The 15,824-nt window shown below is 45.3% G+C and overlaps 1 protein-coding gene across 1 annotated transcript in view; it reads left to right on the forward strand.

Annotated features, from left to right (window-relative positions):
* Positions 1-15,824, forward strand: part of SIDT2 (SID1 transmembrane family member 2) — a 178,141-nt gene that overhangs the window by 45,498 nt on the left and 116,819 nt on the right. The window lies entirely within an intron of this gene.

Genomic DNA, 15,824 nt, shown 5'->3' on the forward strand with positions numbered 1-15,824 from the left:
TCATTTTTTCTTCTTCAATCTAATCTCCAGACAAACAGCTGAATTACAGTTGAACTACTTATAGCAGGGTTGGTTTACATGCCAAGTGTTTTCATCCATCCAGTCTTGAGAATTGAACAGCCATGCAGTACAGCACAGGCAGCTGTACGTAGACTGTAGACGTCAAAGCATAAAGACAATTAAAGTTGGGACTTTGAGGTGGTCACACCTCATATAAAGTCACAACTTTAATTGTCTTTTTGATTTGATGCATACAGGGATGGAGGCTCTTATGTCTATAAGTCTCAATAACCCCCCCCCCCCCCCTTCATTTTAATATAGACTGTAGACGTAATATAGTGGTGTCATTTCTCCACCTCTAGCCTGCCGACTGGCTGCTTCTCCTCCTATCAACAGCTTCTCTGTCAGGAGATTTGCATGCAGTGCACCCCATTTGTCCTAGCCCTGCCTCTCCCTATTCCAGTCTGAATACCACTGTATAGGGGATTGCACGAGGCCTTAAGCAATTAAAATTGTGGTACTTACACTATCTGCATTTAATAAGTACATTTAAAGAAGTGCATTTATGTATTTTATATCTACTTGGAGTTAAGCTTTAATACTATAATACTTTGCTCTATATACTAAAGTCCTAAATTAATGTTTTTTACATATTTTTTAAATGGTTTCCCTCTAGCGCATGCACATATTGAAATCTGCATTGTTGCCTATAAACTTACTTAAAAACCAAGAACATTTATATTTTTTCTGAAGGCAGAATAAAAAATATAGTGGTTTCATTTTTTTTTAAATTGTACACAATATTTGTGTAACAGTTTATCAAATCTATAATTTCAGGAAAAAAATATACTAAAATTAATTTTATTGCACACAGCGAAATTTGGTTGTGGTGGGGGGCACACTGTCTGCACTGTAAAAGTGATTGGGTGGTTCTATAGCTGCTCAGATCACTTTTACAGGACAGTGGGGAGCAGGATAAAGAAAAACAAAAATTTAGCTCATGGCTGCTACTGTGTTAACCCCACATCCACAGAGATAAAGTAGTTAATGTGAGTGGGTGTACTCCATTTTGTGAGATACTGTAAGGCAGTAAGACAAGCAAAAATACAAAATCGAAAGATCAAAGTATTGCAAGAAATGCCTCAAAAAAGACCTTCGAAAATGCGTTTCCCACCTTTGACACTACTTGCCTAGCATACATTTATATACGTTAGGTGAATCCAACCTAGCCAATAAGAAGTCTATCCATCTAGTTCCACCGTGCTTGCCTGGGGTGTCCAGCCACGTGCCCCATATGTTGTCAAAGCTACGGAGATGGCCCCAGTGCTAATGTATGTCCCTATTCGAAGAGTTTCACTCATACATTGTAGCCATTGCATATGGGAAGGGGGGTCAGTAGACTTCCAGTTTCTAAATATTACTTTTTGGGCTTCGAAAAGCTTTATAGTTACCACCTCTCTCGGTCGAGCGGTATGGAGGCCTGAAACACCGTACTAATGGTGGTCATTTCTCTCATCCGATAGAGATGTAGTTTGGGGCACCTCCAAGTTAAGTGAATCAAATATACATGGAGAGTCTAGGATACCGGAATTAAATGAGCCCTTGCAGAAGTCTCGGTGTTGCATGAGCATTGGGACACAGCCTGCAATGCCTCCTCCCATTGATCTTCAACAAAGGGGCCAAGATCACTCTCCCATCTCTCTCCCACCTTTTAAAGGAAATTAGGTTAAAAAATTATTTTGTATCATTGCATAGCACCTGAATGTGAACCCCTTGGTAGAAGTCCTATTGGCTATGTTAAACACAGGTGTTGGACTTTTGCCATTCTACCACTGAGCCCTGTTCTGTTACAGCACGTTTGAGCTGGATGTAGTAGAAGAGCATAGACCTAGGCAAGAAAAACATTGCAATTGAACAGACAAGGACTCACTGCTCAAGGTGGTGTAATTGCCTGATGACTCACACAGGTGCATGCCCCGGCTCGCCTCCGTGAAAACTTGATAAAAGGAATTGGCAGCACTCCAGGTTGAGTCAAAATCCAGATTTATTGACTGGACATCCAAATATGACAATCGTGACAAGGTAGACGCGTTTCACACACTGACTGTGTGCTTAATCATTACAAAGAAAAATGGATATAACATCTCAATATATACACACACAAAAATCCAATCATCAATTAAAAAACAGGTGATGCAAATAAGGGGTAAACCATTTTCCTAATTACCGAGGACACTGATAGACCCATAAAACATCTATGTGAAACCAGTGAAAAATCAAATGTGAATGCTGTGACACAAATGTGTATGAAAAAATATATAAATGCAAAAAATCTGATAAAATCTATATATGTATAAACTATGTGTGAAAATTAAATGTATTGTGATTAAAGATATGGATAAAATTACCATTGTTTAATAATATGTGTCAATTATAAAATGAGAATAAAAGCGCAAAAAAATGCACAAAAAATATACAAAAATACAAGGAATAGTGAATATATATATTGATATCTGTACAATCCGATTATGTGAATATAAATCTGGATTTTGACTCAACCTGGAGTGCTGCCAATTCCTTTTTCTTTTATCAAGAAAAACATTGCACTTGAGTTCCTCAAAGGAGTATAAAGACCCATATATGATGGTGAGTTATTCCCCATTTACGCCATCTTGGGGCTTGTTTTATTTTGGCCAGTCTGAATAGTGATTATTTTGCCATATAGGGCTGTACCAGGTAAAACCAGTGAGCTGTTTAGCCTTATTCCATTCTTTTTGAATAAGGGCATAGGTGGGAAAAAGGTGGTGGGATTTAGCAAAGGCTGCAGCCTCCAAACCAGTAGGAATATCGAGCACCCCAGTCTTATATAATATGATACACAAGGATGATTCTCGGATATGTCTATGTGAACCAGAGCTGGGCATCAGGCAGACCCTTACAGACATGCTGTAGTTCCGCTGCTAGGTAATACAGCCAAGGGTTAGGCATCGCCATCTCCCCCCCAGCATCTTTAGGTCTTTGCAGGTGTACTGTTTTGTGCCATAACAGTTGCCTAAAAATAGAGTTTAACTCCTGAAAGATGCTTAATGGTATAACTACTGGTGTGTCCTGCAGGAAGTATAGTAACTGAGGCATAAAAATAATTTCTCTTTCGTTCAATGACAGACACAGCTCCTGAATCTTCTTGACCATTGGCTTATGCTGCCCCCAAACAGGAGTAGGACACTAGGCAGGAAAAAGCTTTAGCACGCCTATGGGGTAGTCCCAAGGGGTATACTCCCACTTCCTGCTATAGGCATTCAGTTTTTTTCTGCCTAGTCAGGAGTAAGGACCTAGTTCATGCTGGGATCTTTGGCCCTTGAATTTTTTTCCTTTTTAAATGGAATTTTTCCCTAAAACGTCTTTCAGGACAGCACCTTAGAGAGATGGCTCCTCCCTCTCCTCATCAGGAAACACCCCATCCACCAGATTTTAAAAGGAGGCTTCTCCCACCATTCATCAGTTTTTGTGTTTCCTCCGGCCGAGGAACACCTCTGTGGGGAGCTGGGCTCTTAAGGTGCTATCCTGAGAGACCGGGCTTCCTACGTCCACCTACCCTTTTTTGGAGACGATTGCTTCTCCCATTCACGCGACCGACTGCAGTGCATGGGCTCCTTCTTCCTCTTCAGTGCTCTAGGCTGAGTCAAGACCCCGCAGAGCACAGCCCTGGGAAGGCATCTTGGAGGAGCGGAACGATTTTTCTTAGGTCCGCCGCCTTTTTTTTTCAAATTTGCCGCCATTTCTCCGGATCGAGTGACGCTCGTCCGGACCGGAAGTGAGGTTCCGGAAAGGGCAGCGTTCTGCAGGGGGCGTATGGCGTCATTTCCGCCGGACGCAGAGGAAGAAGGGAGGAGCAAGCTGGTGCCTTATTCCGGATCCGGTCCAGTGCAGGTGCGCTTTGGTCTCCGGAACCGGTACCGAAGCCACGGGTGATACCGCTGCCAAGCGATGGAAGCTTCTTCAGCGAGTGGGACAGGCACAGGCACCAGTAAGGCCCAGGTAAGGGGTATCTTTATATGGCCTATCTTACTGTGGGGTCTCTCTCCATCCCTTTTATCTTTCCCCCCGGTGGCTGGGGGCCTGTCAGGGCACATGGGACTTCCCTTTAAATGTCTTTCTGTGCACCTTTGGTGGCCCTGAGAATCAGGCTGACTTTTAAGAAGCATGTGTATGTTTTCCCATTCATGTCTTCCAGGCTAAAAGCTCTGAAACTGTTTTCAAGAGAAAGTGTCCTTCATGCAAAGCAAAGTTGTCGGAAAGTTGGAAAAAGACACTTTGCCAGGGATGTATTGATGCTCTAGTAAAGGAAGAAGCATCTACAGTTTGTGGCGATTTAGTCGCATCTGTAAGGAAGGAATTGGATGCTACCATCCAATCTTTTCGGTCATCCCTACAGGACCCTGCCCTGAGTCAGCCATCAGCCTCACTGTCCTCTCAGGGTTCACAATTGCTTCCTTCGGTGGGGACAGAAGGGGTTCCTTCCACCCAAGGAGATAATTCCCCCTCACATTCCAAGGAGGATTCAGAGGAAGAAGAGGAGGGAGGGGCACAAAGCAGGCTCACTAAATACAAACTATCCTTAGAGCAAGTGGATGGTCTCCTGAGGGCAGTTTACATCACCCTGGGTCTAGAGGAGGAAAAGAAGGAACTGTCCCTACATGACAAAATGTATGCAGGCTTGGAAGAGCCTAAGGGCCGTATCTTCCCAGTGCATCAGACCATCTCAGATGCAATTAAACATGAGTGGACTGATCCGGAAAAGAAAACCTTCTTCCCTAAAGCCTTTAAAAGGCGATTTCCTTTTGATGAGGACCCAGGAGCTCCCTGGAATAAGATGCCAAAGATTGATGCAGCCTTCTCCCAGGTTTCTAGGTCAACAGACCTAGCATTTGAAGACATGGGAATACTGAGGGATCCCATGGATAAGAAGATGGACCAGCAACTTAAGAGATCCTGGCAATCCATCATGGGGAGTCTGAAACCTGCCATGGCAGTAACCTGTGTGTCCAGGAATTTGGAATACTGGCTTAGCCAGCTAAAAGCACACATCACAGCAGACTCACCTAAACAGGAAATTTTGGATTCCTTTTCCACGCTCTCCACGGCCATAGCCTTCATTGCTGACGCTTCAGCAGAGTCAGTGAAGATGACAGCAAGATCTGCAGCTTTATCCAACTCAGCCAGAAGGGCTCTTTGGTTAAAGACATGGCCTGGAGATACAGCTTCTAAAAATAAGCTGTGTGGACTTCCTTTTCAAGGGGATCTACTATTCGGGCCTGGGCTAGACTCTGTTCTAGATAGAACAGCAGACAAAAAGAAGTCTTTTCCTGTGAAGAAGAAACAGGCAGCAAAGAAGCTTTTTCGACCTCAAAAAGCTCAGCAAAATAGCAGACCCCAGGAGAAGAGAAGAAACTGGTCGACACAAAAACCCAAAGGGAAAGGAGGTGTTCTCTTCCATCCTCCTGTGTCAACCAACAAAACACAATGACAAGACATTGCCGGTGGGAGGAAGATTGAGGGAATTCCTCCCCTATTGGGCAGCCATAACAGAAAATCAATACATTCTGGGTATGCTGTCCCAAGGCTACAACATAGAGTTTTCAGAGAAGCCACCCGAAAGGTTCTTTGTCACAAACCTCCCAAGAGATGCAGAAAAAGCCCTGGCTATGATGGACCTGTTAAAGGACCTGAGGCGACAGGGAGTTGTCTGTCCAGTTCCAGTGGAGGAACAACATCAGGGATTTTATTCCCACATATTTTTGATAAAGAAACCATCGGGGGATTTTCGTCTTATACTGAATCTGAAACCATTAAACAGGTCAGTTCTGTACAAAAAGTTTCGAATGGACTCAATTCTTACAGTCAGAACCCTGTTAACAAAAGGATGCTTCATGGCATCAATCGACTTAAGGGATGCTTACCTACATATCCCTATTGCCCCTCACTCACAGAGATTCCTAAGGTTGGCAGTAAATCTGGGAAAGGAAATGCTCCATATCCAATTCAAAGCACTCCCTTTCGGGCTATCATCCTCCCCTCGTATTTTTACGAAGGTAATGGCAGAGTGTCTAGCTCCCCTCCGCCTTCAGGGAATCTCTGTGGTGCCTTACCTGGACGACCTGCTTTTCTTTGCCCCGTCAAAGGAAAAACTTCAAGAGGACCTGCACAAGGCAAGAGGTCATCTAGAAGCTCTGGGATGGATAGTGAACATCAAGAAATCGAATCTCACACCGGCTCAGCGGGTTCAGTTCCTAGGGTTTCAGTTATGCTCTGTGGAACAAAGAATCTTCCTACCAGAAGACAAACAGGTCAAAATACAGAATTTGGTAGCAAGGCTACAAACAAATCAGTGGTGGTCGATCAGAGAGATCATGTCAGTCCTTGGAAACCTGACTGCATCAATTCCAGCTGTCCAATGGGCAAGGCTGCATTTTCGACCACTCCAATATTTCCTCCTCAGAATCTGGGATCACAATCCAGAGACTTTGGACTTAAAGGTAAAAATCCCCACCAAGGTCAAGAGGTCCCTTTGGTGGTGGAGAAATCGGATAACCTTGTCTCAGGGTTTGGCCTGGTCCTTCCCGGCAGACCAGAGGTTAACAACGGATGCCAGCAGGTGGGGGTGGGGAGCCCACTGGAACCAAAACCTGGCACAGGGGGTTTGGTCTCAGACCGAGACAAGAAAATCCTCAAATTGGAAGGAATTAAAGGCAGTCGGCCTAGCCCTAACTGCCTTCTCTCAAAATCTTCAGGGGACTCATGTTCAAGTCCTTTCAGACAACGCCACTACAGTGGCATATCTAAACAAGCAAGGGGGCACAAGAAGCAAAACCCTACAGCTTTTGGCAACGGAAATTCTGCAATGGGCGGAAAGGCAGTTACTTTCCTTGTCAGCAATCCACCTAAAAGGTACACTAAACAGTGTGGCGGATTATTTAAGCAGGCAGAAGATCCGAGAAGCAGAATGGAGCTTGAACCCAGAAGTCTTCATGTTGATAACCAAGACTTGGGGAAAGCCAAAGGTGGATCTGTTTGCAACGAAAGAAAACGCAAAACTTCCACTTTACTTCTCACTCCACAGAAACGACAACTCTCTGGGAGTAGATTCCCTGGCACATCCCTGGAGGTTCAGGTTGGGGTATGCCTTCCCCCCCCTTCCAGCTCATTCCGTTGGTATTGAGAAAAATCCAAATGGAAAGAGCCTCAGTGATCCTGATCACACCTTATTGGCCCAAAAGGGTTTGGTTTTCGACTGTCCTTCAACTATCAGTCAAACCTGCTTTTCAGCTCCCTCTTCGTCAAGACCTACTGCTTCAAGGTCCAGTCTATCATCCAGAAGTGGAAAAGCTAAAGCTCACCGCCTGGTATCTGAGGAGCAACTGCTGAAAAGGAAAGGATTTTCAGACGCATTAATTGCTACTCTACTTTCCAGTAGGAAAAAAGTCACAAGGAATATATATGCAAAAGTTTGGAAGACATATAATACCTGGTGTGAATCGAAAGATCAAAAATTGAACAGTATTACTTCAATTTTGGAGTTCCTACAGGAGGGCGCAGGAAAAGGTTTGGCAGTAAGTACCCTCAAGGTACAAGTTACAGCCCTGGGGGTATTCTTGGAAAGGCCCATTTCTTCAGAATCTTTAATCATCAGATTCTTCAGGGCCCTTACCCGCTCCAGACCAGTGCCTGTCAGAAGCTTCCCCAAATGGGACTTGTCGGTGGTCCTTCAGGCCTTCACAAAGGAACCTTTTGAACCACTAGAAACGGTTACACTAAAAAACCTTACCCTCAAGACGGTCTTCTTGGTGGCAATAACATCAGCAAGAAGAATCAGTGAATTACATGCTTTATCAGCTATCGAACCTTTCTTGTCCATATATCCAGACAGGATAATTCTCAAGACGGATCCAGGGTTTCTCCCAAAATTAGCTTCAACGAGAAACCGCTCACAAGAAATTGTGTTACCTACCTTCTGCCCTAATCCATCAGGAGATAAGGAAGAAAGCTTTCACTACCTAGATGTAAGAAGGGTTCTTATACACTACTTGGAGGTTACTAAAGAGTTTAGATCATCAAACTCTCTTTTTGTTCTTTTCTCTGGCAACAAAAAAGGTCGCCAGGCATCAAAAGGATCAATAGCCAGATGGCTCAGATCCGCCATTTCAGAGGCTTACTCCCAAATGAAATTGTCTCCCCCACAGGGGATCAGAGCTCACTCTACTAGAGCGTTAGCCACTACATGGGCAGAGAAAGCTGGTGCCACTCCAGATCAGATCTGCAAAGCGGCTACGTGGTCAAGCTACTTTACATTTGCAAGACACTATAGGTTGGACCTTTTGGCAGCTGAAGATCAGGCTTTTGGCAGAAAGGTCCTGCAAGCTGTGGTCCCTCCCTAAATTGAGTAAGTCTCGATAATCCTCTCTAAGGTGCTGTCCTGAAAGACGTTTTAGGGAAAATTCAAGTTAGACTTACCGGTAACTTGTTTTCCAATAGTCTTTCAGGACAGCAGGAGGATCCCGCCCTATTGTATAAAATGTATTGCTGTGATTAACCATATCTGTTTATGTGTTCCAGCATGGGCCGGAGGTACTCTTCTACAAACTGATGAATGGTGGGAGAAGCCTCCTTTTAAAATCTGGTGGATGGGGTGTTTCCTGATGAGGAGAGGGAGGAGCCATCTCTCTAAGGTGCTGTCCTGAAAGACTATTGGAAAACAAGTTACCGGTAAGTCTAACTTGAATTATTTCCCCTCATTTTCTGTTTCTGTGAGAACTACAGTCAACTGCTGTACTGGGCGACAGACTGCATATTCTAGATCCTTAAGGTCTCCCTAGTCTGACCAGCGAGCGTGCGCAGGCCTCAGCTCCGCGCTAGGGCGGCCGCGACATAGCCCCACCGTGGACAGGGGCTGGCCTGTGAGTTAAACGTCTTGCAAGGAAGCATACGACCTGGTCGGGGGCCTGAGTTGCAGCATTCCTCCTGGCCGACAGCAGCCCCATTCTGGTGGAGGGGGGATCTGTCTGGAGCGGTGCCCATTTGGTTCCACGGTATGGTAAGTAGTTGTCCCCCCATTTCCCCCTTGAGGGTTTTGGAGTGGACGTGGGCCCCTCCCTGGGACGGTGGGACCCCCAGGTTCTCTTCCTTCTCCTATTTCTTCTCCCCAGCCCCTCTAGGGTCACCGTGGGTCTTACTTTTTTTTTTGGATGGTCCATTAGGTGGTCCTTTCGTGGGCCCTGGGTCGGCGGGATCGCAGTTAGCGACCCTCGCCTGCCTGTTTTGTGGCTATATAACAATCCTGATTATGTTTCGGGTGAGCTTAGTACGTAACGACCCTACTGGGTCTGCGTCCACGCACTTCGAGTGCTCTGATAGTGAGGATCATTCCTCTTCTATTGCAGCCGTGCATGAAATGGCGCTGGTGGATGCACTGATTGTATCGGTGCGGGCAACTTTAGGGTTGAGAATTCTCGTCACAGAGAGTGGGTTCTTCCAGACCTGCAGACAAGCCCTCTTCTGCCTCAAGGGCAGCCCTCGCCTATGTCTGACGTGGGGGGACATCTTTGCTTCTTTCCGGACCCATGGACTACCCTGATTCAAGACAGGTGGGTCCACGAGCTGATCCGGTCTGGCTACAAGATTGAGTTTCAGTCTTATCCTCCAGTGAGGTTCTTTTCTTCCAATCTGCATTTGTCCCCAGACCGTTTGCGGTGTCTCTGTGGGGCGGTGCAAGTCTTTTGACTGCATGGAGTGATGGAGTGATTGTCCTGGTTCCAAAATCGAAATGTTTTTTAAGGTTTCCAGTCAACCCCGTTTACAGTTTCCACGAAGGAGGCAAGGTACGTCCAATCCTGGATCTCGAGGCTTTGAACCACTTGTGTGGGTAAAGAAGTTCCAAATGGACTCCATTCGTACAGTAGTGGCATCCTCACATCAAAGGATGCTTACTTTTATATTCCAATATATATCAGTCATCAGCATTTCCTCCACTTGCCGTGGGTGAGGTGCACGATCAATTCATGGTATTACCCTTTGGTCTCGCCTCACCTCCTCGGGTATACACAATTGTTGGCCCAGGTGTTGGCATTGGAGCGGCAGCGGGGGATTTTGGTACTGGGTACCTAGACTATCTTCTATCCGACAGCTCTAAAGGACAACCTGGAAATTACTGTGCAGACTCTGTAGGAGTTCGTTGGAAATTGAACTTTCTAAAATCTGCTCTGGTTCTGTCCACTAATTTGGACTATCTGGGTCTGACTCTGGACTCCGCTCCAGCCAGGGTGTTTTTTTCCAGGGGAGATTAAAAAAAAATAAAACTCCTCCAAAGCTGCAGGATATGACTCGGCCTCTGTTGTTCAGCAGTCGGTCTTCTTTCAGGACTTGCATGCGGGTGCTGTGCCTGATGGTGTCTACCTTTTTTGAGGCAGTTCCATTTGCACAGTTCCACTTGAGCAAAGGTAGATTCTTGCCAAGTTGGACAGGGATCCACAGTCTCTAATTAATCTGATCCTGTTGAGACAAGATTCAAGAGGGTCCCTGATATAGTGGCTTTTCATTCTGGCGCTTAGACGGGGCATATTCTTCCTTCCCCCTGGATGGTGGTTCCCGCGGTTGCCAGCCGGTCCGGGTGGGGAGGCGTTTTGGGCACAGATGTGCTCAAGGGGTCTGGACCCTGGGGAGTCAAGACTACCGATCAATATACTGGAACTTCAGCCGATAAGATTTGTCTGGCTCATTGGACAAATCGCCTTCAGGAGTGCCAGGTAAGGATTTAATCGGACAATGCCACAGCCATGGCATATGTCAATCACCAATGGGGCACAAGAAGTGTATTGGCGGCTCGGCAGGTAGCTGGCATTCTAAGGTTCAGCTGCGTCTCTGGTGGTGAACTCCCAAGATGGATTTGATGGCCTTTCATCTCAACAAGAAGGTACTGAGAATTGTGGCAAGGTCTCGGGATCCTCTGGCTGACGTCAGACGCATTGGTGTCTCCTTGGGGCCAGTATCTTCTGATATACACCTTTCCCCTGCTGAAACTTCTGCTGAGTCTCCTGCGAAGGGATCCGGTCATTCTAGTGGCTCCAGACTGTCCAGGTGTTGAAGCATGGAGGGTTGTCTGAATCTGGGATTCCCACATTGTAAAAGGATAGAGGTGGTAAGCGGGGTCCCCCAAGGCTCAGTCCTGGGACCAACCTTGTTCAATTTATTCATAAACCGCATTGAGGACGGGATAAGTAGTTCAATATCTGTTTTTGCAGATGACACAAAATTGGGCAGGGCAATAACTGCACAGCATGAAGCAGATATCCTACAGAATGACCTGGACAAAATAACGGAGTGAGCCCGGGACCTGCTCACGGATATAGAAATACGGGACAACTTAGGGAACAGTGACCATAGGTCAATTGGTTTCAGTATTAATTACAGTAATAGGAAACACAAGGGTAATATAAGGACACTGAATTTCAAAAGAGCCAATTTCCCTAAACTGCGCTCGCTGCTAGAAAATATCAAATGGGATAGAACCCTGGGAACAAAGAACACGGAGGAAAAATGGGAGTGCTTCAAGAGCATACTTAACAAGGGGATTGACCAGTGCATTCCAAAGGGAAATAAATTTAAAAGAGCAAAATTAAACCCTGGGTGGCTAAACTCCAACATAAAAATGTATATTAGAGCTAAAGAAAAGGCCTTCAAAAAATACAAGACTGAGGGCAGCATTTAAGCACTACAAAGAGTGTAATAAGAAATGTAAAGACGAAATCAGGGCGGCTAAAATAGAACACGAGAGACATATAGCGGAGGAGAGTAAAAAGAACCCCAAGAAGTTCTTTAAGTATATAAACAGTAGGAAAGCGAGGCCAGAGCACATTGGCCCCATAAAAGATGACAAAGGAAAAATGGCCACAGAGGACAGAGAAAAGGCGGAAGTGTTAAATAATTTCTTTTCTTCAGTCTTCACAAAGGAATCGGGGGGCTACACGAACCCAGCTTGTAAGGCCGAACTAAATAATACACCTCAGTAAGTGCCGCCATGGCTAACAGAGGATAGACTTGGAGCTAAACTAGAGAAACTTAACATAAATAAATCCCCGGGACCGGATGGCTTGCACCCGAGGGTTCTTAATGAGCTCAGCCAGGTGATTGCCAGACTATTATTCTTGATCTTTAAGGATAGTTTACAGATGGGTATGGTGCCAGCTGATTGGAAAAAAGCCAACGTGGTAGCAATATTTAAAAAGGGGCCGAGATGTATCCCGGGTAACTATAGGCCGGTCAGCCTAACATCAGTAGTCTGCAAAATTTTGCAGGGGATGATAAGGGACCACATACAAGACTTTTAATAATGAAAACGGTATTATAAGTAGTAATCAGCATGGATTCATGAAAAATCGTTCGTGCCAAACCAATCTATTAACCTTCTACGATGAAGTGAGCTGCCACCTAGATAAGGGAAAGCCTGTGGATGTGGTGTATCTGGACTTTGCAAAGGCCTTTGACACCGTTCCCCACAAACGCTTACTGTACAAACTAAGGAAGGTAGGTATGGACCATAAGTTGAGTACCTGGATAGAGAACTGGGTCCAGGGGAGAGTACAGAGGGTGGTGATTAATGGGGAGTACTCGGATTGGGCGGGTGTGGAAAGTGGGGTCCCCCAGGGTTCTGTCCTGGGACCAATCCTGTTTAATTTATTCATAAATGATCTAGAGGAGGGGATATCTAGTACAATCTCAGTATTTGCAGATGATACTAAATTAGGCTTGCCAATATCTTCTATGCAGGATGTGGAAACCTTGCAAGCGGACCTGAACAAAATAGCGGGGTGGGCAACTACATGGCAGATGAGATTTAACGTTGAAAAATGTAAAGTAATGCACTTGGGGGCCAGAAACCAGAAAGCAAGCTACTCACTAGGGGGGAACCTCTGGGTGAGTCTAGGATGGAAAGGGACCTGGGGGTACTGGTAGACAACAGGCTTGGCAGTGGCATGCAATGCCAAGCCGCCGCAAGCAAAGCCAACAGAATACTGGGTTGTATAAAAAAGGGGATTCACTCCAGAAATAAAGAGATTATTCTCCCACTCTACAAGACTCTGGTCCGGCCACATCTGGAGTATGCTGTCCAGTTCTGGGCACCGGTCCTCAGGAAGGATGTGCTGGAACTGGAGAAAGTCCAGAGAAGGGCAACAAAAATAATTAGGGGACTGGAGGACATCAGCTATGAGGAAAGACTACAAGCACTGAACCTATTCTCTCTGGAGAAGAGACGATTGAGGGGGGATATGATATCAATGTACAAATACTGTACTGGCGACCCTAGCATAAGGAACAAACTATTCAGAGAGAGGAGATACAATAAGACACGTGGCCACTCACTAAAACTTGAGGAAAGGCGGTTTAACCTTAAAGTGCGTAAGAGGTTCTTCACTGTAAGAGCGGTAAGGATGTGGAATTCTCTTCCACAAGCAGTCGTATCAGCAGGGAGCATTGATAGTTTCAAAAAACTATTAGATGGACACCTTAAAGACCACAACATACAGGGGTATACAATGTACGGTTAAAAGCAAACACACACACACATCATAGGTTGAACTGGATGGACTGATGTCTTTTTTCAACCTCACTATGTAACTATGTAACGACATGGCAAATTAGGTTTAATGTGGAGAAGTGTAAGGTTTTGCACTTGGGGACTAAAAACATAAATCACAATACACGTTAGGGGGGGAACCCTTGGGGGAATCAAAAATGGAAAAAGGTCTGGGAGTCTTGGTTGATGAAAGATTAGGCAATAGCATGCAATGTCAAGCGGCAGCTGCCAAAGCCAGCAGAATATTAGCATGCATAAAGAAAGGGATGTATTCCAGAGATAAGACTATAATCCTTCCACTTTATAAAACTCTGGTCCGACCACATCTGGAGTATTCTGTCCAGTTCTGGTCGCCAGTCCTCAGGAGGGATGTTTTGGAGCTGGAGAGAGTCCAGAGAAGGCCAACTAAACTGATTAGGGGATTGGAGGACCTTTTAACCACTTAAGCCCCGGAGGATTTTCCTGCTAAAAGACCAGGGGGTATTTTGCGATTCGGCACTGCGTGACTTTAACGGACAATTGCGCGGTCGTGCGACGCTGTACCTAAACGAATTTCACGTCCTTTTTTTCCCACAAACAGAGCTTTCTTTTGGTGGTATTTGATCACCTGTGCGATTATTACTTTTTGCGCTATAAACAAAAAAAGAGCGTAAATTTTGCAAAAATAGCAATATTTTTCACATTTTTTTTATATGAAATTCCCCCCCCAAAAAAAAATGTAAAAATCAAAATTTTTTAACATTTTCGGCCAATTTGTTTTATCCTACCTAATGTTTGGTAAAAAAAATTGCAAAAAGCGTATTTTTATTGGTTTGCGCAAAAGTTATCGCGTTTACTAACAAAGGGAAAGATTTTTGTCATTTTTGTTGTTGTTTTTTTTTTTAACGCGTAATGGCGGCGATCTGCGATTTTTTTTTTTTTTTTGCGGTACTGCGACATTGCAGCGGACAGATCGGACCCTTGACTGACATTTTTGACACTTTTGGGGTTACCAGTGACATTTCTACAGTAATCAGTGCTATACATATGCACTGTTACTGTAAAAATACACTGGCAGTGAAGGGGTTAACTTTATTTGGGAGGGAGGGGCTGTGTGTGTCCCTAGGGGCGTGATTCTTACTGTGATTGGCTGTGGCTCTAGCTGTAAGGACACTGATCAACGGATCTACATACTAGATCCGTGTAATCAGTGTCTTTACAGCGAGGAGAAGGACAGGCAGCTTGTTTACACAAGCTGCCTGACATTCTCCCTCTTCCCCCGACGATCGCCGAGTGGCCGGCGGACATCGGGTCCGCTGGTCACACGCGCGGGGGGTGCGTGACCGCGCGGGAGCGGGAGCGCGCCCGCTCCCCCAGACCCTCCCAGGCTAGTGACGTTAATTAAAGTCACTCTGCCTGGCAGGGGCTGACCGCCGCAGTAAATCTACTTGCGGCGGTCGGCAAGCAGTTAATGAATGTCCCTTCTGGTAAGAGTCTACTCACTCTAATTAGGGAACGGTGCCATCCTGATTCACTTGGAACTTTCCTTGGCTGCATGATCTCTTGAGCAGGGTTATCGCTTTATGCCCTTTCATTTTAACCCTTTGGAAAGGAGTTAAGCCGGTGGCGGGACGCTGAACCTTTCATCACGTGGTTTGCACTTTCCTTAGTTACATTATCTTCTCAATGAAGAGTTCTGGATTTTTTTTGCTTCACTGTTCACTTTTTAATTGGACTGTTTTATAACACTTGCCTGGATGGACACCATTGATTGACACACATGGTGGTTTATCTGTTCATTTGCATTGATTTGCTTTTGTCTTTATACCTGGATACAGTTATTTCTGTCACAGCTATTTCACGGATCCCAGTATACATGCTTTGTTGTATAATATTGTTTTTTCTTACGTCCTCCGACAGTCGCCGCCCCTTCATAATCTTCACCAATGGGTAATTGACCTTTGCTCCGCAGGAGTAGCTAGGCAACAAGATTTGTTAATATCAAAGCTTTTAGCATATCACACCCCTAGGGGGCGGTCCCCTCAGTCAATACCTCCCTGCTTCCAGCATTCTCAACTCAGTTTTCAATTGCCTAGCTTAGGAGTAGCTGGCTGTTCCTGTGCTGGGGCTTTCAGTCTCAGCCTTCTATCCTCTTTTTGAAAGTGGGGTCTTCCAGATGTGGACCTGTTCGCGTCTCGTCTAAACAACAAGGTGGAAA

This window comes from Pelophylax lessonae, assembly GCF_965119305.1.
Source record: "Pelophylax lessonae genome assembly, chromosome: 12".
Lineage (NCBI taxonomy): Eukaryota > Metazoa > Chordata > Amphibia > Anura > Ranidae > Pelophylax > Pelophylax lessonae.